At 48.4% G+C, this 24,181-nt stretch overlaps 1 protein-coding gene across 2 annotated transcripts in view; it reads left to right on the top strand.

The window, feature by feature from the left end:
• The window catches only part of BTAF1 (B-TFIID TATA-box binding protein associated factor 1), a 984,515-nt gene that overhangs the window by 472,143 nt on the left and 488,191 nt on the right, over positions 1 to 24,181 (top strand). The gene's annotated exons all lie outside the window — the stretch shown is intronic.

The following is a 24,181-nucleotide window of genomic DNA, read 5'->3' as shown; positions in this document are numbered from 1 at the left end:
CACGTGCATGAGGCTGGTGAGGGTTTTAACAAAACCGATAGTGTTTTGGTGGTGGGCTAAAAAAGCGTATTTACAAGGTGAGGTACAGGTAAGTATAATACTGGGTCCTCACTCTGTTTTGTCTTGTAAAAAGCTTCATGGGTCGCCTGGCAGAGAAAGAGACCCTGGTGAAATAAAAGATAGTTCAACATCTCTCTAACCTGTTGGGGAAAAGAAGGTGGTGGCTTACCCTGTATGTAGCAGCAGTGGATCAGATTTACTCACGAGTATTTCGGTCTGGTTCCTCCTTGGACCTATTCGTCCTTCCGCGGCGCCCGTTATGAGGAGAGTGGGGCGTCCAGTTTCGTATTTGTACTCCCTAGTAGGTTGGTTTCACCTGTGTGCGGTAAAAACAAAGGGAGGGATGCGCGCTAATAGCCATGTCATTGTCGGCTTGATCGCGCATGCGTTATGGAAGTAGTGCGCGGTATTGCGCATGCGCAGATAGCGAGCGCATGATAGCCCTGGGACTGAGTCTGTAAGCATGCGCGGTGAAGTCGCGCATGCGCATTGGCGCCCGTTGAAGTCAAAGTGTTGACTGGGGTGTGGGCAGGTCGCGCATTTTTTGTGATGGAATGGATGTTAGTCATGATGAACTGTCGTCATGACGAGGCCTAGAACTGGAATAGTAATGGCTTGGTCGAGTGGTTCTGTTAGATCGCCATTTAAGTTTCAAACAACACCTAGAACATGGCAACATAAAAACCAAACAATTATGTTTTGCTTTTTAAACTTTACAGAAAAGCCTAAGTGGCAGCTCAACAAACCATCTCCTAAAAATAGTGGCTGCATAATTTTTGCCAGCGATAACATATGGCTCAGAAATGCTGAATACTAAGGATGCCCAAATGCTAAATCTAGCTCAGTCTAGTCTGTATAAAAATGTGTTCTTAATCCCACGACACATCTCTCAGGTGCAGATACGCCTGGAATATGGATTAACGATTCAGATGCAGGCCAGACAAGGTGTTCTGGCAAAATATTACTGGCGTATGAGGGCTGCGGAAGACAACACGCTTGCCCACCACTGCTGGGAGGAGGTAGAAATACAATCAACAAACAAAAACTCAATATGGCAAATCTTGAAACAAGCGCTTCAAACGCTCAATCTGGAGGAAGCCTGGCAAACACCCATTGTAGGAGAGTGGGGTCTGCAATCCTATGGTCACCCCAGATTTTTGCTTTTTGCTTCACTGGTTTACGACTTTCCCTGGCTGTGGGCCTGCTAATCAGACCCACAGCCTAGCTGTTCTCTCTCTAAATTTACAACCATGTACTTTAGGTGCATTTACCAATTGGTACTGGGCCACCTTATCAGTCCCTGTACAGTGTACCTTAGGTATCCAGGGCATAGGTGTACCCAGGGCCTACCAGGGGCTGAAGCATGTATTATGCCACCCCTGGCTGGCCATCTAAAACTGACACAACTGGCTGCATGACAGCTGGGGCAAGGTGGTGTAATCACCCTTTGCTGTAGATATAGTATACCTATATCTAACCCTAAAATGAACACATATCCTCCTATCAGTCACTCCTATGGCAGGCCTTATCAATCCTAGTCCGCACCAGACGTCTTTTCCACTCACTGCGTGGGTTGCCTTTGCCAAGGCCTGTTGACTCCAATTCCAGATCCGACACCGCCGACATCGAGAGCCTGCGTGCGACAGCTCGTGCCTCCATCCTGGTCCTGGTCGTCAAAGACACCTCCTGGTCCACGTGGCTTCAGAGTCAAGCGTCCACTCTTCACCTGATCGCGACAACAGCACCTGGTTCCTTCCTGGTTCCACACCGGTCACTGGCTAGTGACTTTGAACACTGTCCCCTCTGCTTTCAGGTCCTCTTCTTCACCGATCCACCCTTGGATCGCACCGGACATCTTCCTCCTGGTCGCCTGCAGCATCTTTTCTTCCAGGCTCCATAGACTTCAACGCGAGAACCCGACACACTTTGACACCTATGCTCCCGCAGCCCGTGGGTGAGGTAACGGAAGCATTTCGGTGCACAAGGGTAGTTTAACTGTCCTAGTGTCCAGTTCCACAGTCATTTTAGTCCTAACTAGTCAGGATTGTCCGTACTCACCTTTAACTTGAACTGTACTGTCCATAGACGTTGTTACGCATCTCGCGTGTGAGTGCACACTCTGCACACGCGTCCCGTGGGCCTCCTATTACTTACCTAAGGTGAAGATAGCGTAGTCCTAGTGAACCTCCAGCCTCTGGACAGCTCCATTCTTTTTATCGACTTTCAGATTCCACTTACTTAGTATATGGTTTGTCGTGCCTCTAGGGCACCATTGTAATTTTGTGCAACTTGTCGTATTTTTCGTAAGAGATTGTCATGTGCTTAGCCCTCTGACCTCATACAGAGTTCAGAGGTGTTGTTATTAATAAATATACTGTTTATTTTCATAACAACCTGTGTGGTGTCCTTTCATCTGGTATTCAAGGGGTTATATTGTGGTAAAACAGCTGGCTTCACATGCCAAAAGAGTTTAGCCTAAGACTGCTTTGTCCATGCTACCATTAGGATAGCTGGTCTATAAGGTTGACGTACAACCAATCACCATAAGTGTTGTTTGGACTGATACAAGGTTATCACTAGAACTAGCATCATATATCAGGCCAACTTCTCACACCCATGTCATACCCGGTTTAAAAAAAAAATCAAAAAAAAAACAATAAAAACATTATCGTTTCAATCCGATAAAACCATATTTGCCGGTAAAAGTCATGCATGGTCGGTGATTCCATCCTATAAGCATATGACACCACAACCCTATCTGCAAGAATGCTTCAGAGACCTCTACAAGCGGAAATTGACCTTATTGAGATTGGGTTCTTTTTCCAACAACGATCTCACCCCAAAATGGCTACAGACCTGGCCATCCCTGGAATGCCGCCTCTGCGGCAACGGAGCTGAGTCACTTCTACATCTATTATGCATCTGTCCGGCACTACATCACCTAAGGACGTCATTTTTAAGGCCAATCCTAAGAGAAACTCAAATCCGGACTTGCAGAGCGGCAGTCATAAAATGCCTCAGCGGTTCTTCAGTTCAACTGTCTTGCAACACCACAAAATCCTGGAAAGAATGGAACACCAAAACAAGAACTTGGCAGTAGGGTATAAAGTATCCGGCCTAAGTCTTTCTCAAACCTGTTTCTGTACTCCCTTTCTTCCAAAGCCACTTTCTATGACAAGCCCTAGGCACAAACATGATCTCACCTGTAAATGTTCCAGGATATGAAAATATAGCGACAAGAACCTGGACAGAAAGTTATGCATAACAGTTTTGAACTTTGCTCCCTCTCCATCTTCCGTTGGCATCAACATTTTAATTCCACCAGAAACCATGGACATGTTTACATTGCTGTTATGATAATCCGCTGCTCTTTGGTTCCATTCCATACGAGGGTTACGATAACTAAAAATGTTTTAATGTCATTTTTATCTGTACCTGTTTTGTGACGTTTTCATCATGGTGGTATGTTCCACTCTTTTTATGATTTTAACAGATCAAATAAAGGTATTTTCCATGCCTTTTATGGGCTGACTGCTCTTCTCACACATAGCCTCAACAAAACTCTGATGAATATCAACTGGCAGTCAGTAGATTATGGCTCCTGAAGAGCTAGCAAGATTGCTAATAGTCTAAATCATAACAGCATCTGAAGAAACTGTTTTTAAAAGACCCACCGCGTATAACGCCATGGTCTCGCTCAGCTCTAATTGGGCTCAACCCTCTACTAAGATTGTTTCCTTATTTGGGGCGCTTACTTTTGAAGTAAAGAAGGAAATAGTCGTGGCTTTTTGACACGCCCTCTACAGTTGGTAGCTGGGGTTTTACGCTTATTCCTGGCAATTCCAAAAGTATTGCTAAAGATGTGTGGCCCGGCCCAGTCTCCGACAGCTGCGGACAGGCACAGAATCTCCGAAGCAGCGTCTGGGTGTGTTTCTTGTTACGGGAGAGTGTGCTGCTTTTATGGCTCTGTGGCCATACCTCCTTCCAACTACAGTTCAGCCTAGGCCAAAGAATCCTGTGGTGCAGAAATAAATACGGCTCTGCCAGACAGTGTGCCACTTGTTCCGGTGCTGTGTGACCTCCCCTCCTTCCAAACACAGTGCAGCCTGTGCCAAAGAGTCATCTACTACAGAAGTGAATAATGAGCAGTTATTTATTTAAACCAAAAATCATAATTCTGACATACATCCGATGTTAAAAGACATATTAATAATCTTTGTGTGATGCTGAATGGTCTTAAATTTAGGAGCAAAAAATAGCCAAGATCCTGCATAAAAAATATCCGAGAGAACTGGTGGCTCACCTTAGTATAACCAATCTTTTTATAATCCGAGATATGAAGGGTAAATAATCTGCTATTAGGCCAAGTCTATCCCCATGCTTTCAATTAGCCACAAAGTTTTATCCAAGCTACTTGATTGCCCTGCCCGTATGAATCACTTTCTGCTCCTCCTCCAGCCATGCTTGTGCCTATCCACCAATGCGGAACGCCAAAGAGCTGATATCCTGCAATGTTGTTACTTCGAAAGGCTAGTTTTATGCATCATTCCAAGTAATTTGGATCGGTTTGAGTAAACTGTATTCTTTGTTCAACAAGCGGTCATCGTTCTCTGCTCTCTTATCTCTTCTGACATTTAGACAACTGCTGGCAACTGCAGGAAACCAGTATTTTCTTATTGGTCTCTTGCAGTCTCCAGGCACCAGCTATTAGAGTACTGTCATACCAGTATTGCTACTACTGAATTTTAGATATAGCAACACTGCAGCCACCTCACTTGTGGGCCCAGGGGCATAGGTGGTAGCAGGGGAAAGGAGGGTTTATGGTAGGGCGTGCAAATGGGAAACAGCACCAATTGAGAGGGAAAACTCTTGAGGCTGATCTGTTCTTTAAGTGACATCAGAGCTTGGGCAGTCCGCTGTTGTACGAAAATAGAATTAGATAGTCCCACATTTGCTCAAGATGAGGGTGAAGGCAATAACCATTTCAATGAACATTGAAAATTTGGAAAGGAGATAAGGAAACGAGCAATTATCAGGGTACAGTTCCATAGTTCTTGTACCTCATATAAAGGCTTGTTTTTAATTTAGCTTTACTAAGTTAAAGTGAATAGTTTATATTGAATCAAAGCCTTTGTTAAGGGTGAATGATCTAATTTGACTTGTATTGCTCAATTTAGAATTGCGTGTATCCAAATAGATTTGAGACTTCTTTCCATCAAGGTTATAAAGTGTACTGCACCTGTTTAGAAATAGAAGTATCTTTTCAATTTTGAAAAGTGTAGTCCTGCAGGCACAAAAATTCCTGTCCCACCTCCATTTGAGATCTGACCGGATTTGAGGTTTGACAAAACAGAGTCAATGACAAAAAAAACTAAATCTCATGGTAATAATGGCCATCTACAAATGCCCACAAAAGATGTCTCTGATAGAACAACTCCTACTGTCTCACCCTTGGCAAAATAGATTCATATTTTTGGGACATATTATATTCTATCTATTACCCAATCTCAGGAAGATAAAAATGCGAATGGATCAGTGAAAGTTAAAATATTTAAAGATACTATGGTGTGTGATGATATAAATGAATCGAGTAGCATTGAGAAATTACTTCATTTCCATTCTTAGGTTTAAGTAGCGGTCCAGGACTCTCATTCTCGCCTTATTTACTTCAGTGGTCTTATTTAAGTAACAAACAAGAGTCCAAGTCGAAAGATATCGACTCCCAAGTCTATTAATACTATTACCTTATCAAATTCACAGGGAGAGAAACCTCTATGTACAAAGGGATGTATTTCCACCTATGAGAATTGACTGTAAAAATGTGTATCCAGCCTTGTTGTCATTCTTAGATTTTGTTTCGTTTAATGGAAAGTACCCTGTTCGAGGCATGTGTGGCTGTAGATACCTTACGGATTTACGTACTTTTCCTTGGACATCATTAACGTATACATACATTTCAAGTATGGTGCACCTCTGTTTTTCAGGTTTACACATGCTTTGCATACTCCTGCCATCTAGTGTTAAATCTGTATGTGTGCAATTTGTTTGTCTTAGAAGAAGTCTTTCGAGTCATGAGGTAAGGTGATTTCTCCACATGGCTAAACAGAAGGGGCCCCCCCAATAAAGAAAATGTAGGCAGGTTCGCGGGGGGGGAAACCAAACAGTCAATGAGAACAGGGGTGAACCTTGCTAAAAACTTTTTTTACATAAGGCCCTATAAAGGGTCCTGGATATTAAGCAAGACAGCGGAATCACCCATGGGCAAGAGGAAGAGCACAACCAATGGTGTACAAACAAATGCTTTTATTCTTTATTTTTAATTTTTTCATTTCTTTTTAAGATTCAGGTTAAGTGCATAAATGCTACAAAAATAGAAACCATTTCATTATACAACCACTATATAAAACATGCACATTAGATTATCAAAATATACCGTCCCACACACACCGTTCCTCCCTGTTCTCTTTGACTGTTTGGATTTCTCCACATGGCACATGGGCTTTGACTCCATTGTTAGATTGTTTTCTTTCCACCGTCTGGTTCAGACGTGTATTACTGCGCTCGAGTTCGAGACCGTTTTCGGAATCCTTTCTGTGCGTAATTCACTGTACCCTCATCTGTATTGTTTAGCACGCGTTTTACTTCCTTGCATATCAACATTCTGAAGACTCTCAGTCGTTGGGTCGACACATTCCGATTGCGGCCTTTCGATTCTGCCCCTGACCCCAGTGCCATCCGAAGAACCCACGGGGTCTGCAATCTGTGCTCATCCCCCAAGCACAGAGAAGAAGATTGTGAGGCCTGTCGGTCGTTTCAATCAAAAAAGATCCTGTAGGACAGTCTGGCACGGCGCAGAGAAGCAAAATCGAGCACACACCCGATATCTTCGTACAGGAATATATCGAAGAGGAAGATCTCTACGCCTCTGCAGCCGAAGAAGAGGGAACCTTTTCGGTTGTAGATTCGGACTCCGAATTGAAGATCGATTTGGACTCTCACGATCTGCCACTGCGTGAATGTGCCACAAGTACTCCAACCTCTCACCTGCCCACACTGAATCTGTTTCCACCGAACAAATGTTTTCCGGGCCGCCACTGTAATCTGGCCATGGTCGACACAGAGATTCAGCTTCAACTGACCCTCCCTCTTGCTCTGCACGAAAGCACATATAAAGCTTTCAGGTTCTGCATCGAGCCAAGATTCCAGATCTTTGTTTCCGACTGCTCTAGTTCAAAAAATTAAAAAGTGGTTCGGCTCCAAAACATTCAGCACAGAAAACAATCCGCTCCCGCTACACTCCCGGAGCCTATTTTGGAAACCATGAAGGAGAGACTCGATCAGAAACAAAAATGGTTCAGTATCCAGCTGGATACTGACCGCATTATTACAAAGACTGCGTCAGAGCCTTCTGCCAAGCGGCAAACTTCCTTTTAAGAAGCCAATGATTTGCCACTGCCTATGAAGAAAAAGGATAAGGCTACCAGTTCTCTGCATCCTATTCCTCCATCTCACACACTGCCACCTCCACCACCTGTACCTCACTCACCGCAGAATCCCTTAAATATTACACCTCCGGGATCTCCACATACAGACCCAGATGCAGATGCAGGGATGATGACACTTATGGTGCACAACCACCAGACAACTGGCACGATTATGACATAGACCCCCTGGGGATACAGATCCAGACCTATACCCTGCAAAACCCTCCTCTTTTGAGGATACTACATCTGATCAAGAGCTTATTGCTATGGCAGCAAGATACACTACATAAAGAATTGATGGAAGAAGTTTTTTTGTTTGAAACATTGTGTACTACAGGGGGTATCAATCTTTTCCAATGCTTAAAGGTATCATGCGCCATGCATAAGATATCTTTAAGGATCCTGCACGGCTCTCAGGTAGATATGAAATATAAGGTTGCACCATCTGACCCAATTTTTAATTGAGGCCAGCTCCCACCAGACTCCCTATTTGTCTCTAATGCCCGGTAACGGGCTAACTCACAAAGGACAGCCAACGCACCACCTCCTGATAAGGTATACAAACTCATTGATGGGTCAGGCAAACTGGTTGCTGCGCAATCCACTAATCATTGGCGAACTGAAAACACACAGAGATTATTAACTAGATATGACAGAGCTCACAGGGTTGGGATGGAAGAACTCCTCCAGTATCTCCCAGAAGAACATTAAAAGAAAGGGCAAGAAGTGGTTCAGGAAGGGAATTTAATTTCCAACTCTTCCATTAGATATGCACTAGGCCCTGCAGAAACTGCCCTAGAGGCATCAATACAAGTACCCTCCTACGCAAGCATGCCTGGCTGCGTATCTCCAGATTTAAACCAGAAGACGAGCAAGGCATATGAGCTGCAGATTGTACACTTTGGGCTCGTATGATTGCATGTTGTTTGTGTCTTCAAAGAAGTCTTGTAGTCCCAAGACTGGTGACACCTCCTTCGGTGTACAGTGTGCATGGGCTTCGGCCCCATCGTTAGATTGTTTTTTTTCCGCCAACAGGTTCGGATGAAACTTGCTGCGCTCCAGTTTGGAACCGTTTCCAGACCCCTTCGACGCGCAATCACATTCACCGACTGTATTGTCTCGATCGCGTGTCTTCAACGCGCGCCCTCGAAAGCCTCCATTACTCTTCGCATGCGAACCTCGACGCGGGCTGTTGGGCCTACCTGCGCCGATATAGACGGACGTTGATGGAACTAACTCCATTAAAAAAATGGCCACAATGTGGTGCTAAATTTCCACATTCTGACCTCCATCCTGTCTGCAATTTGTGCCTCTCTCCAGAACATCGAGAGGACAATTGTGAAGCCTGCCCTTCATGTAAATCAAAAAAAGACTATCCGGGATCGTCGAGCTCGACGCAGAGACATGCAGCGGGAAACAGGCTCCATTCCGGACATCTTCAATCCAGGTCCCGATAACCTTCCAGAGCCAGAAGAGATCCTGGACTCCGAAGCAGACGTCTCCGACGCCGATGATGACATCACTCCAGCTCAAAGGGATGTGAGTACTTGTAGGAAGGTTGATCCCTGACTATGGTTGCCCCCAACTTTTTGCCTGGTGTTTTGCTGGTTTTCTGACTTAGTTGACCTGGGACCCTGCTATTCAGGGCCCCAGGCCTACTGCTCTCTCTGTAAAATGGATTCCATGTACCATAGGTACATATCTAAATTGGATACTGAGTCACCTTATCAGTCCCTGTACAGTGTACCTTAGGTACCCAGGGCATAGGTGTACCCAGGGCCTACCAGGGGCTGCAGCATGTATTATGCCACCCCTGGCTGGCCGTCCAAATCTGACACAACTGGCTGCTTGACAGCTGGGGCAAGGTGGTGTAATCACCCCTTGCTTTAGATATAGTATACCTATATCTAACCCTAAAATGGACACACTGATCTCCTATCAGTCACTCCTATGGCAGGCCTTAACAATCCTGAAGGCAGAGTGCTTGGAATCGTGTGAGATGGTGCTCTGGCATGAGCTGAGCCTGTCTGCGGCTTTCGGGATCCATCCCTTAGCCGTTTCCATGGTATCGCATACCATATACTCTTAAGTGCATTATAATCCTCGCGGTTATATGCCAACTCTGGTATCGCTTTATCAAAACATGTCGAGTAAGGTGTCATACGAATTGGAATACTAACCCCTCGCCAATTCTGGCGACGGGGTTAGCATTCCACCCTTCTAGAGGGACACGACATGTATGTAACCCCTAACCCCGGTTAAAGTCAAACAGAGCCTCAGCTCCACAAAATGGATGCTGCCACCGAGACACAAGTCTGCCCTCCTGCTGCTGGGAGTCCTCCCAGAGCAGGAGATAAGGACAAAGGGTTTCCTGCCAGGGGCGGTGCCAGCACCGTCCCAGACAGGGTTTTGTGTATTGTAGGTAGGCAGGGCTTTAGAGGAAGGTGACTGCACGTGGCACCCCGGTGCTCACTGTGCATAGGCTGGCTGGAACCAGTTCCAGGGTCACTCCAGACCCTGTGCTGGGGAAAAGCCCGCCAAGGAAGTGGGTGTAACCACCCCCCTCCTAGTCCCACCCATAGGGCAGGACTTAGTCGCGTGCCAGCCCCTTTTACAGGATAAAGGTAGAGACTGGCCCCCTTCCAAATCAGATCATCTTTGAATCCTGAAACTACTTTCCACGAAAGGAACTCAAGACTTCTTCCTAAGATTTCTCCCTTGTGACTAAGGAGTAGTCACCCTGCATCCGCAGGCACCATCTACAGAACACTGCGGTCTGCTGCAAGTCCTTCCTCCGGAATCCGACTGCCCAGCTCGACGAGAACCGGCTTCCCTGGCACCTCTGACCTCTACCTGCATCATCAGTCACGCTGAGATTCGTGGGTGTGACGAGACCTCGAGGGACCGGCCATCTTCAAGACTGCACGACTTCTGAACAACAAGCCCGCCGAGTGAATTCCTGGTGAGTGCTTTGGGGTCCGAGAAGCCCCCACCCTGAGCAGCTCCAGCACCGAAGAGCAGCCCCCCAGCATCTCCACGATCTGCGTGGGGCCCTTCTGCTTTTTGCTGCTCACCGCGTTGTTTGGCTACTAGCCCGCTGGCTTGTGGCCTTCCTGACGACGCCCGACGACATTTCTGCTGCTGGTCTGGTTGCTCCAGACTGGCCCTTGCTCCCTTCCAGAAGAGGAGCACCCCGGACCCTCCTGGTCCACTCAAGACGCCATTTTGAGTCCACCGCGTGGGCTTGAATTAGCCAAGGCTTGTTGCCCAACCCTGGGTAACTTCGACGCCAACGACTTCATCCTTCGTGGGACAGCTCACACCTCCATCCTGGTCGCCGACAACGCCTCCTGGTCCGAGAGACTGCAGAGCCCAGCAGCGCCCACTCACCTGACTGCGGTGACTTCGCCCGGTGCCATCCTGGTGCCCACTTAATCACTGGCTAGTGATTCAAGAACTTGGTCCCCTCTGCTTTCAGGTTTTCTTCTTCCTTGATCCAGGCTTGGATCCATCGAACTTTTCTTCACTGGTCGCCTGCCAGCAACTTCTTCCTTCCAGGCTCCTGGTCCGGCAACGAGATCCCCGACGTCTTTTCAGACCTATGCAGCTGCAGCCCCTGGGCTAGGTAACTTCGGCACTCCGGTGTCCCAGCATAGCCTCACTATCCAAGGGTCAGGATCCACTGTCGTTTTCTCCCTACCAGGTCGGGTTCGCCCGTGAACACTAACTTTGTGAATTCTAGCTTCCATAGACTTTGTCCCGCATCCCGCGTGAGAGTGCACACTCTGCACCCGAGTCCCCTGGGCCTCCTAGTAGCAATCTAACGATTCCCTAGTCCAGTCCTAGCGATTCCAAAGCCTATTAGAACTGTTACTTACCTGCTAGTAATTCGCATTCCACTTTTAGCGTATATGGTTTTTCGTGCCCCTCGGGCATTTGTGTAACGTGGTAACTTAAAAGTATTTTCGTAAGAGTTTTGTTGTGTGCTTAGCTCCCTGTCTCATAAAGAGCCAGGGTAGTCTTGTTATAAATAAATACACTGTTTATTTTCATAACAACTTGTGTGGTGTCCTTTCACTGGGTGTTCAAGGGGTAATGTGATGGTAAAACAGCTGGCTTAACACGCCCTCTAGAGTCTTAGCCTTAGACTGCTCGTATCCATGCTACTAGGATAGCTGGTCTATAAGGTTGACTTACAACCAATCATCAATAAGGGTTGTTTGGACTGATATATAGTGATCACTAGAATAGTGAGCACTGCACATCAGGCCAACTTCTCACATTGGTGAGCAGCGGTTGGGATTTGAGCTTGCTGTTGTTTTACCACACATATCCTAAGAATATCTTGTGAAAGATCACATAAGTACTAAAGGTACATATAACTTAGCTTAGAATACTCTGAGTTCTACTGAACCAGCTGTTGTAGCTCCTAGGGCCTAGCACACCCTAAACTACAACTCTAGCAAGGGATCAGTAGGTAAACATATAGTGTAGGTAAGTGCACCACTTACACCTCACTAGAAAAGCATGTCGACTCAGGGGGACTCTACTGAGACTCCCCTGGTCAGTGTTGACCCTCCACAGGTCACTTCAAGATATGCAGCTCTCAGTTTCCATGAGATGAGACAGATCTGTGTCTCCAGAAAACTGAAGCAGGGGTCTAACCCCACCACTTCCTTTCTGATAGGTCTCTTAGAGACATATGATGCCAGAAAGCTTTCTCAGTTACATGAGAACATGCCAGCCTTAGAGGGAACCTCTGGGGATCCAGATCTCCACAACACTGATTCAGCAGTTGAGGAGGAGGATCAGGAGGTACTCTCTGGGGATGAGGTAGACAAGGGTCTTGAGGTAGTCAGAAGGCTAACTAGGACCAACTTAGACTTACTTGGGCTAGGATCTGGGGGACCCCCAGTACTAACCCGAAGTGGGCCTAACCTTGGAGTCAGGAGAGATAGATCTTTCTAGGGACTCCAATAGATCTCTGCACTCTAATGCCTCTTCTCAGGGGAGAAGGAATCCTCCACAGAGGAGAGTTACTTCCCCTCAGAGAAGGGAGCATGAGGCTAGGATGAGACAAGCTGAACTGAGGATTGAAAGGGAAGAAATTGCCCTGGCCAAAGAGAAGCTTGCCCTGGCAAGAGAGCAGCAGATGAGTGGGCTAGCTCCCACTGGTGGCAGCAATCTCCCAAGAGATAGAGAGAAGGGTTTAGATACTAAACACCTGACTAAGATAGTGCCCCCCTTTAAGCAAGGGGATGACATCCAGAAATGGATGGCTGCTTTGGAGAGGGCCTGCACTGTGCAGTGCATTCCCCAGAGTCAGTGGGCAGCTATACTGTGGCTCTCCTTTGATGGTAAAGGTAGAGATAAGCTCCTCACTACAAGAGTGGAGGATGCTAATGATTACCAGGTCCTGAAAAATGCACTGGTTGATGGGTTTGGCTTAACCACTGAGCAGTACAGGTTGCTGTTCAGAGACACCCAGAAAACTCAGTCTCAGGACTGGTCAGACTTTGTTGATTGTGCCACTAAGGCTTTGGAAGGCTGGCTACTGGGTAGCAAGGTTACTGACTTCACAGGATTGTATAATCTTATTATGAGAGAGCAAGTCTTAAATAATTGTCAGAACCAGTTATTACACCAGCACCTGGTAGACTCTGATCTGACCTCTCCACAAGAATTGGGTAAGAGGGCAGACAAATGGGTCAGAACCAGGATTAGGCCCAAGAACCAAGGTGGTGACCAGAAAAAGGAATCAACCAAGCCTCAAGAGAAGGGTGGGAATAAATCTCCAGATCAAACCACATCAGGGCCCCAAAAATCCTCTGAGGGGGGTGGGTCCCAGAATCCTTCCAACAACCAGAAGAAACCTTATTGTTATCCCTGTAAACAGGTGGGTCATTTAAAAACTGACAGCAGTTGCCCCAAGAATAACAATAAGGAAAACATACCCCCAAGTAACATTCCCAAACCTCCTGTTACTACTAGTAGTAATCCCCCAGGTGGTGGGAGTGCCCCCAAGAATTTGGGTGCATTTACTTTGGGAGTTCCTGGGGACTCTGGCCTAACCAGGTCCCCAAACTTAGATACTCTTGTCTGTGAGACTGGCATGGGGTTTGCCAACTTTACCACTTGTCCCAACACTTTGGGCAAGTACAGACAGGAGCCCCTCATCAATGGTATGAAAGTTGAGGCCTATAGAGACACAGGGGCTAGCATCACTATGGTGACTGAGAGTCTAGTCCCCTCAAGGCAACTTTTACCTGGTGCCACATACCAGGTGACCAATATTGATGGAGTACAGAGAGATCATCCCATGGCAGTGGTCAATCTCAGCTGGGGAGGTGTCACTGGCCACAAGAGAGTGGCAGTGTCACCAAACTTGCCTGTAGATTGCCTACTGGGGAATGATTTAGAGCTCTCAGCCTGGGCTGAAGTAGAGCAAGAAACCCATTCTAAAATGGTAAACATCCATGGTAAGGTTAGTGGGGCAGTGATAGCCACAGCCCCAGTCCAAGATGTCCTCCCTGAACAGGTCAGGAGGGTTGTGCCAGTCACAACCCAATCTCAGACAACTTCCTTCCCAGAGCAGGTTGTCAAGGCTGTCATGGTAACAGCCCACACCCAAACTGAGCCCCCTCCTGAAAAGGTTGGGAGAGTTGTGATGGCCACAGCTCAAACTCAGACAGATGATAGTGTTGTGAAGCCTGAAACTATGGATCACTCCACTCAGACAGAGAGCATTGAGGAGGAAGAGAAATCTCCCTCCCACCAGACTTTAGGAAAGGATCAGCCTCCTCAGGGAACTGATCTGACCCCTTGTGAAGAAACTGCCACAGAGGTAGTCAGGCCTAGCCTGGCAGAACCCCTGATGTCAGTGGACCCTTCCAAGGTGGGACCCAGTCTGGAGCAGGTAACCTGCCCCTCTCTACCCTGCCTCAGTCAGCCCAGGGCTGTAGAGGTCAGGGAGGCCAGTGTTGGACCCCAAAGGGCCCCCTGTCCAAAAGAACTTCCCAATCAACAGATTAAGGGCACTGAAGCTAGTAGTCCTAGCCAAGTGAAAATAAAATCAACTCCTGAGGGATCCCCCTTAAATTTAGTTAGGGACCTCCCACAGATGGACACTGTTGGGCACAGCCAAACCTGGGACCTGAGGGCCCCAAACCTGACCTGTCCCTCCAGTAAGCCAAACAGAGGGACCCAACCTCCAGCTGTAGGTAGCCAGAGGTTGACCCTGAGAGCCCAAAACAAGTCAGTCTTGGAAAGAAAGGCCTCTATGGTGGAAAATGATTGGAGGAAGCTGAGCCCAAAATTAGTGGAGCCTCACTTCAGTACTCCATTTCAGCACCAGCCTTTTACTTTGCCAAAACACACCACAGGTAGAGATTCCCTATGGTGGAGACCCTCAGACACCCTTAGGGTGAGGGATTGCTTAGTGGACCATGACATAGGGGGTAACCATGCCAGTGCTGGTACTTCCTTAAATGGCCACTTAGGCAATATAGGCTTACCTGGACAAGGATGGCCTTATCTCCTTTCGTGTGGGGGGGGTTATGTAGGAAGGTTGATCCCTGACTATGGTTGCCCCCAACTTTTTGCCTGGTGTTTTGCTGGTTTTCTGACTTAGTTGACCTGGGACCCTGCTATTCAGGGCCCCAGGCCTACTGCTCTCTCTGTAAAATGGATTCCATGTACCATAGGTACATATCTAAATTGGATACTGAGTCACCTTATCAGTCCCTGTACAGTGTACCTTAGGTACCCAGGGCATAGGTGTACCCAGGGCCTACCAGGGGCTGCAGCATGTATTATGCCACCCCTGGCTGGCCGTCCAAATCTGACACAACTGGCTGCTTGACAGCTGGGGCAAGGTGGTGTAATCACCCCTTGCTTTAGATATAGTATACCTATATCTAACCCTAAAATGGACACACTGATCTCCTATCAGTCACTCCTATGGCAGGCCTTAACAATCCTGAAGGCAGAGTGCTTGGAATCGTGTGAGATGGTGCTCTGGCATGAGCTGAGCCTGTCTGCGGCTTTCGGGATCCATCCCTTAGCCGTTTCCATGGTATCGCATACCATATACTCTTAAGTGCATTATAATCCTCGCGGTTATATGCCAACTCTGGTATCGCTTTATCAAAACATGTCGAGTAAGGTGTCATACGAATTGGAATACTAACCCCTCGCCAATTCTGGCGACGGGGTTAGCATTCCACCCTTCTAGAGGGACACGACATGTATGTAACCCCTAACCCCGGTTAAAGTCAAACAGAGCCTCAGCTCCACAAAATGGATGCTGCCACCGAGACACAAGTCTGCCCTCCTGCTGCTGGGAGTCCTCCCAGAGCAGGAGATAAGGACAAAGGGTTTCCTGCCAGGGGCGGTGCCAGCACCGTCCCAGACAGGGTTTTGTGTATTGTAGGTAGGCAGGGCTTTAGAGGAAGGTGACTGCACGTGGCACCCCGGTGCTCACTGTGCATAGGCTGGCTGGAACCAGTTCCAGGGTCACTCCAGACCCTGTGCTGGGGAAAAGCCCGCCAAGGAAGTGGGTGTAACCACCCCCCTCCTAGTCCCACCCATAGGGCAGGACTTAGTCGCGTGCCAGCCCCTTTTACAGGATAAAGGTAGAGACTGGCCCCCTTCCAAATCAGATCATCTTTGAATCCTGAAACTACTTTCCACGAAAGGAACTCAAGACTTCTTCCTAAGATTTCTCCCTTGTGACTAAGGAGTAGTCACCCTGCATCCGCAGGCACCATCTACAGAACACTGCGGTCTGCTGCAAGTCCTTCCTCCGGAATCCGACTGCCCAGCTCGACGAGAACCGGCTTCCCTGGCACCTCTGACCTCTACCTGCATCATCAGTCACGCTGAGATTCGTGGGTGTGACGAGACCTCGAGGGACCGGCCATCTTCAAGACTGCACGACTTCTGAACAACAAGCCCGCCGAGTGAATTCCTGGTGAGTGCTTTGGGGTCCGAGAAGCCCCCACCCTGAGCAGCTCCAGCACCAAAGAGCAGCCCCCCAGCATCTCCACGATCTGCGTGGGGCCCTTCTGCTTTTTGCTGCTCACCGCGTTGTTTGGCTACTAGCCCGCTGGCTTGTGGCCTTCCTGACGACGCCCGACGACATTTCTGCTGCTGGTCTGGTTGCTCCAGACTGGCCCTTGCTCCCTTCCAGAAGAGGAGCACCCCGGACCCTCCTGGTCCACTCAAGACGCCATTTTGAGTCCACCGCGTGGGCTTGAATTAGCCAAGGCTTGTTGCCCAATCCTGGGTAACTTCGACGCCAACGACTTCATCCTTCGTGGGACAGCTCACACCTCCATCCTGGTCGCCGACAACGCCTCCTGGTCCGAGAGACTGCAGAGCCCAGCAGCGCCCACTCACCTGACTGCGGTGACTTCGCCCGGTGCCATCCTGGTGCCCACTTAATCACTGGCTAGTGATTCAAGAACTTGGTCCCCTCTGCTTTCAGGTTTTCTTCTTCCTTGATCCAGGCTTGGATCCATCGAACTTTTCTTCACTGGTCGCCTGCCAGCAACTTCTTCCTTCCAGGCTCCTGGTCCGGCAACGAGATCCCCGACGTCTTTTCAGACCTATGCAGCTGCAGCCCCTGGGCTAGGTAACTTCGGCACTCCGGTGTCCCAGCATAGCCTCACTATCCAAGGGTCAGGATCCACTGTCGTTTTCTCCCTACCAGGTCGGGTTCACCCGTGAACACTAACTTTGTGAATTCTAGCTTCCATAGACTTTGTCCCGCATCCCGCGTGAGAGTGCACACTCTGCACCCGAGTCCCCTGGGCCTCCTAGTAGCAATCTAACGATTCCCTAGTCCAGTCCTAGCGATTCCAAAGCCTATTAGAACTGTTACTTACCTGCTAGTAATTCGCATTCCACTTTTAGCGTATATGGTTTTTCGTGCCCCTCGGGCATTTGTGTAACGTGCTAACTTAAAAGTATTTTCGTAAGAGTTTTGTTGTGTGCTTAGCTCCCTGTCTCATAAAGAGCCAGGGTAGTCTTGTTATAAATAAATACACTGTTTATTTTCATAACAACTTGTGTGGTGTCCTTTCACTGGGTGTTCAAGGGGTAATGTGATGGTAAAACAGCTGGCTTAACACGCCCTCTAGAGTCTTGGCCTTAGACTGCTCGTATCCATGCTACTAGGATAGCTGGTCTATAAGGTTGACTTACAACCAATCATCAATAAGGGTTGTTTGGACTGATATATAGTGATCACTAGAATAGTGAGCACTGCACATCAGGCCAACTTCTCACAGTACTGAAACCCCAGCCTCGACCAAGGCCAAACCAATGGCACCGGTAACACCTTTGCCTTTGGGCTCAGGTTCACACCGTACCAAGACTTCGAACGCCCCGCCTTCTGGCTTGGCACCGAAGGACAGACAAAAGCCATCCGGCTCAAGCCAACCACCTGGTGCCGAAAAACCACCCTCGGCACCGAAGGCACAGCCGCCCGAGTTGCCATGCCCTCTTCCGTCGACACCGGCGAAGCACTCAATGCCAAAACCTATAAAAGACCCCTTGGCGCCGAAAGACAGAAAAAACATCGGCGCCGAAGCAGCTCGATAAAGCATAGACGCCGAAACTGACAGATAAACCACCGGCACTGAAAACAATGGATAAAACTTTGGTCCCGAAGCAAACCGAAAAACCTTCGGCACCGAAGCACATAAAAGACGTTGGTACCATAAAAACACAAGACACCAAAAACTTCGGAACCTAGTAAAGCTGCTGTACCGAACAGTGTCCCAAAACACCCAAAATCAGTTTGTAAAGATAAATCTTCGACACCAAGCAAGTCTGTGGAGTCCGAAGAGTTTTTTTCCCAGATCCAAAGCAGACTACTATATTTATCCACCCAAAGACTGGTCATATAGTCACCAAGCCACCTGCAAAGAGGAAACCAGAACATTTACCCCAATTTCGAGTTCCTCCAAAGAAAATTGATATGTCTACTAACACTTCTTCTCCACCTTCACCTCCACCACCTGTTAACCCTAATTTACTAATTTCACCACCACACTCTCTAGATTTACAGGATAGTGACGATTCCCAGGGACATAAAGAATTGGATGAGGATGTAATGCCATTAAGTCCTGTTAATTCACCACAGGAGCCAGACCCATGGCATGATTATAACACTTATCCTGATCTAACAAATGATCCAGATTTCTACCCCTCAATTCATCCCCACCAGATGATAATTTGGGGTTTGCACAGCTTATTGATAGAGCAGCTGTATATCATAAAGTCAAACTTCATGCTGATCGGTAGAGGAGGAGTTTTTTATTGGAAACCTTTGCAGAACCACAAAAATCTACTCATGTCTTACCTATGCTACAAGGCCTTTCAGACATGCTCCTGAGGTGTTTAAGGACCCAGTCAGAGCTAGGGTTCTTAACCACAGGGTCAATAAAAAATACAAAGCAGCTCCTAGTGACCCGATCTACATTAAAGGCCAACTTAGATTTATTAGTAGTAGCCAATGCACGTAAAAGGGCAAACTCCCAAGGATCAGGAGACACAGCACCTCCTGACAAGGAATCTAAGTTGTTAGACGCATCAGGTAAACGTATGGTGTCTCAGGCTGCTAATTCATGGAAAATTACAAACACACAAGCCCTTCTAGCAAGATACGACGGGGCTCACTCTGATGAGCTAGAAAAGCTCATTCAACATTTGCCACCAGAATATAAGGACAAAGCTAATGACCTTGTACAAGAAGGGAAACTAAATACCTCAAAAAAATGTGCACTAGACGCAGCAGACACCGCGTCGTGTGCTATAAATACTAGTGTTCTACTATGTAGACGCGCCTGGTTTAGAGTGTCTAGGACAGGAGTTTACTCCCTTTACTTCCTTCTCCCAAAAAAGGACGGCTCTCTAAGGCCAATACTGGACCTCATACCGCTAAACTGTTGCATTCATTCAGACCACTTCCACATGGTCACTTTACAACAAGTGCTTCCACTACTGCAGCAAGGCGACTTTCTCTCCACTATAGATCTAAAAGACGCCTATTTCCACTTTCCAATACATCCCGCTCACAGGAAATCTCTCAGATTTGTGGTAGATGGTCAACACTACCAGTTCAAGGTGCTCCCATTCGGAGTCACCACAGCACCCAGGGTCTTCACCAAATGCCTCGTAGTCGTTGCAGCCCATCTCAGAAGACAACAAATTCATGTCTTACCCTACCTAGACGATTGGCTCATAAAAGCAGAGTCCCAAAACAGCTGTGTTCAACACACGCTTCAGACAATACAGTTGCTCCAAAATTCGGGATTCACAGTAAATCTAGCCGAATCTCATCTCCAACCGTCTACAATGCAACAATATCTAGGGGCAACAGTGAATACTCACAGCCAAACCTTATCCCAATCCCATCAGGATAAATGCTATACAAACACCAGTTTAAAGATTTCAACCACAACACACTCTACCAGCAAGAGTGTTCATGCAACTAATAGGAATGATGGCATCATGCATTTTTCTCGTCCCACATGCAAAACTACAGATGTGCCCATTACAAGAATGTCTAGCACATCAGTGGAACCAGGCTCGAGGTCAACTAACAGATCTGGTGTTGGTAGACAACCACACCCATCGCTCTCTTCAGTGGTGGAACACAAAAAACCTTTTCAAAGGGCGGTCGTTCCTCGAGCCACTTCCACTTCCACAACTAATGCTAACAGATGCGTCGCTCACCGGCTGGGGAGCACATGTCAAAAACCATACCACTCAAGGGTTATGGACCTCTCAGCAAAACAATTCCACATCAACTATCTGGAATTGTTAGCAATCTCTCTGGCGCTAGAATTGTTTCAACCGCAAATCCTCTACAAAGTTGTCCTAATCCGTACAGACAACATGACTGCAATGTATTACATGCAAAAGCAGGGGGGGCGGGTCACACTCCTGTTATCCCGTCTAGCACAGAGTATCTGGAGGTGGGCCATTCCGCGAAACATATACCTCCTAGCAGAACATCTACCAGGTGTACACAATCAAATAGTGGATCTGCTCAGTCGGCAAACACAACAGATCCACGAATGGGAACTTCATCCTCAAGTTCTTCTTCCATTCTTTCACATGTGGGGACAGCCAGACATAGATCTGTTCGCCACACACAAAAACACAAAATGCCCAAACTTCGCATCCAGGTATCCACACCCATTGTCCAAAGGCAATGTGCTATGGATGAACTGGTCAGGCAAATTTGCTTACGCTTTTCCTCCTCTCCCACTCATTCCATTGCTAGTGAGGAAGCTCCAACAGCATTCCCTTACAATGAACCTAGTTGCTCCAACATGGGCAAGACAACCATGGTTCACAACTATGTTGCAGCTATCAGTAGTACCACATCAAAAGCTGCACAATCTCTCTCTCCCAAGTTTCTCACTCAGAACCATGGAGAGATAAGACACCCAGATCCCAATCAGCTCAACCTGGCGATCTGGCTCCTGAAATCCTAGAGTTTTGATACCTCAATCTTCCACAAGAGTGTATGAACGTTATCAAAGAAGCTAGATGCCCTACAACAAGAGCATACTACGCTGCAAAATGGAAAGGTTTGTCATTTATTGCTCCAACAATAAAATTGGCCCACTAGATGATTCCATTCAGAACATCATTTGCTACCTTTTACATCTACATAAATGTAACTTTGCGTATACATCAATAAGATTACATCTAGCTGCCATAGCAGCCTACTTGCGAAACAGACGTCTGTCGTTGTTTAAAGTTCCCCCAATAAAAGCTTTAATGGAAGGGCTTAAAGAATAATTCCACCAAGAGTTCCACCCTCCCCAGTGTGGAATCTCAATATAGTCCTTACCAGACTAATGGGCCCTCCATTTGAACCTCTACACAAATGTGAATTGCAGTACCTTACTTGGAAAGTAGCGTTTTTAGTCGCCATCACATCTCTCAGAAGAGTGTGCGAACTCCAAGCATTAACCATACAAGAACCATTTTTACGAATTCATCATAACAAAGTGGTTCTTTGAACAAATCCAACATTTCTACCTAAAGTCGTGTCTGCCTACCATCTAAAACAGTTGGTTGAGCTACCAGTATTCTTCCCTCAAACAGACTCCGTTGCAGAAAAGGAGCTACACACTCTTAATGTTAAAACAGCATTGCTCTATTACATCGAAAGAACAAAACCCCGTTAGGAAAACCAAACAACTTTTCGTAGCTTTCTCCCCACCTCACAAAGGCAATCCTATATCTAAAACACTACTCCATCTAACCCTACGGCAAAACAATCTAACGATGGAGCCGAAGCCCATGCGCAATGGGGAATGTATCAAAAGACAAACTTTAAATAGTTTTCGGGGGCGTGGCTACGCAGGCGAGCGGAATGGCCGCCTGAATGTAGAGCTCCGCCGAGCGGGCTGCAAACGGGGCCATTCCCATAAGATCCGACACTGCGCAGGGGTCGGAGAATGCTTGCTGCCGACCCCTGAAACCATCGGGTGAAGCTGGCCGGGATTGGAGGCCGGGGGACGGCGAGAACGGGATCAACGGCGGAGGGGTGGTGAGGCCTCCCGGGCCTCGCCGGACGGGACCCTGCTGCGCCGGAGCGCTCGGTGAGTCTTCTGTGTGGCCCCTTCGTTGGCCCCCTTGGCATTGGGGTTGCTGTTGGGCTCTCCCAGGCCCGCTGCTTGCCCCCGGTGGGCTCCGTTGGTGGAGGGGCGGACCCCCGGTGCGGGACCGGCCCTTGCGGCCTGGTCCGGCCTCGGGAGCCGGGGCCTCGATTTTGGAGACTGCCTGGGCTGTGTGGCGGCGGGCGGGAGCAGTAGGCGGCGGACCCTGCTTGTGCTTAGGGGGGTGACGGGGGTGCACCCGGGGGGCTCTAGGGTGACTTGCAGGCGGCCCCGCATCTCCGCATTCAGTGGGGGCACTACATCTTCGCCCCCACCACCAACATGCATCCCCGACTCGCGTCTGTCCCCCAATAGGCCCACGAACTACACACTCTCCAGCCCCCAAATGCTGCAACTGGCCACGCATATTATACGCCTGTGAGCATGCTGAATGGCTGCAAGAACACTGCATGGCCTTTGTGACTCTGGCCTATTTACTTGAATGTGCCTCTTTGTCCTGGATGCCTGGTCTCCCTTCGACGCTGCCATTTGCTGCCTAACTGGGTGGAGAAACAGTCTTGACTGCTGGTACAGTGTTGTCGTCGCGACCCCCCACTGGCCCTACATACTGCAAGGGCTTGGCCACCAGATTGGCTCCAGACGGACGTGTCACCCCGGCATAGGAACCCCCCGGGACTACGCGGTTCGGCCTTGGCGTCCCCGCGACCTCTGCGGTGCGGACTGCGCCTAACACGGGGTGGTGTTTGAGACCCTTGATCCATTTGTCTCGGTCTGGACGCCTTGCTTGCAGGGTGCCTTGTAACTGTGCTCAACGCTCTTGCTGGTCGCACTTGTCGCTGTGTCTTGACGCACTGGTGCTTGTCCAACGCCATTTCCATCATGGGAAAAAGGGATCTCAACCAGAGGAAACTTACCTTCGAAACGGCTTCCCTCCGCACAATTGAAGACCCACCTACACATGCCGCGGACACTGAAGGCCCAGCGACAGCAGGAGACACCGCTGGTATGGTCGCCGAGATGCTGGGCGAAATGCGTGCTGGATTCAAGGCCTTGGACTCCCGCTTCGACACCCTCGAAAAGAAAATGGCGGATATGGGCGCGAAGATTCAATCACATGATAGGCGCCTGGATGTGGCTGAATCCAGAGTTTCCGACTTAGAAGATGGAGCTGCGTCGACGCTGAAAAGATTGGAGCGCGTGGAGAAGATCCTTAAGGATGTTGCTATTAAGAATGAGGATTTAGAAGCGCGCAGTAGGCGCAATAACATTCGCATAATTGGTGTGGCGGAGACGACGGCGACCGGACGCTTTGACACATTTGTGGAAAATCTCCTGATCGAACTATTCGGAAGGGACACTTTCACGGCTGGCTTCATAGTGGAGCGTGCACACAGAGCGTTGGGGCCTCGGCCTAATCCAGGGTTGCCACCCCGGCCCATCATAGCCAGAATCATGAACTTCCGAGACCGGGACGCGGCACTAAAAGCTGCCAGGGAGGCTGGCGAGGTGAAATGGCAAGGTGGAGTGCTATCCTTTTATCCGGACTTCACAATGATGGTCCAAGACGCGCGCCGAAAGTACACTGGTGTCAAGGCCGCTTTGCGCAAGCTGGGGTTGCGCTACGGAATGCTGTACCCTGCCAGGCTCAGGGTGGACGTGGATGGCAGGTTTCGCGTTTTTGACTCCCCCGCTGAGGCACAGGAATTTTGTCAAGCTTACAAAAACAGAGGGTCGCCTCGGACCTCAGGCGAAGCACAAAGATCTCCGCCACACACAGAGTCGCAGGCCAGTGCTGACCTTTTTGCAGAGAGCGGACAAGGCTGAATCGTACCCTTTTTGGATTGGCCGTTCACTTTTGTATTATGCACCTAACGGTGTTGTTATTCTTGCAGTGTTTTCTATACTTGTTGATAATTGAATGTCGCCCCGGCCGGGGTACCCGCGTGGCGGAGCGTTGCCACCCCCCCCATGGCACGGGCCGTATTGTGC

Source organism: Lissotriton helveticus, chromosome 5_1, assembly GCF_964261635.1.
Source record: "Lissotriton helveticus chromosome 5_1, aLisHel1.1, whole genome shotgun sequence".
Classification (NCBI taxonomy): Eukaryota; Metazoa; Chordata; class Amphibia; order Caudata; family Salamandridae; genus Lissotriton; species Lissotriton helveticus.
This window is presented reverse-complemented; position numbering and strand designations above follow the sequence as displayed.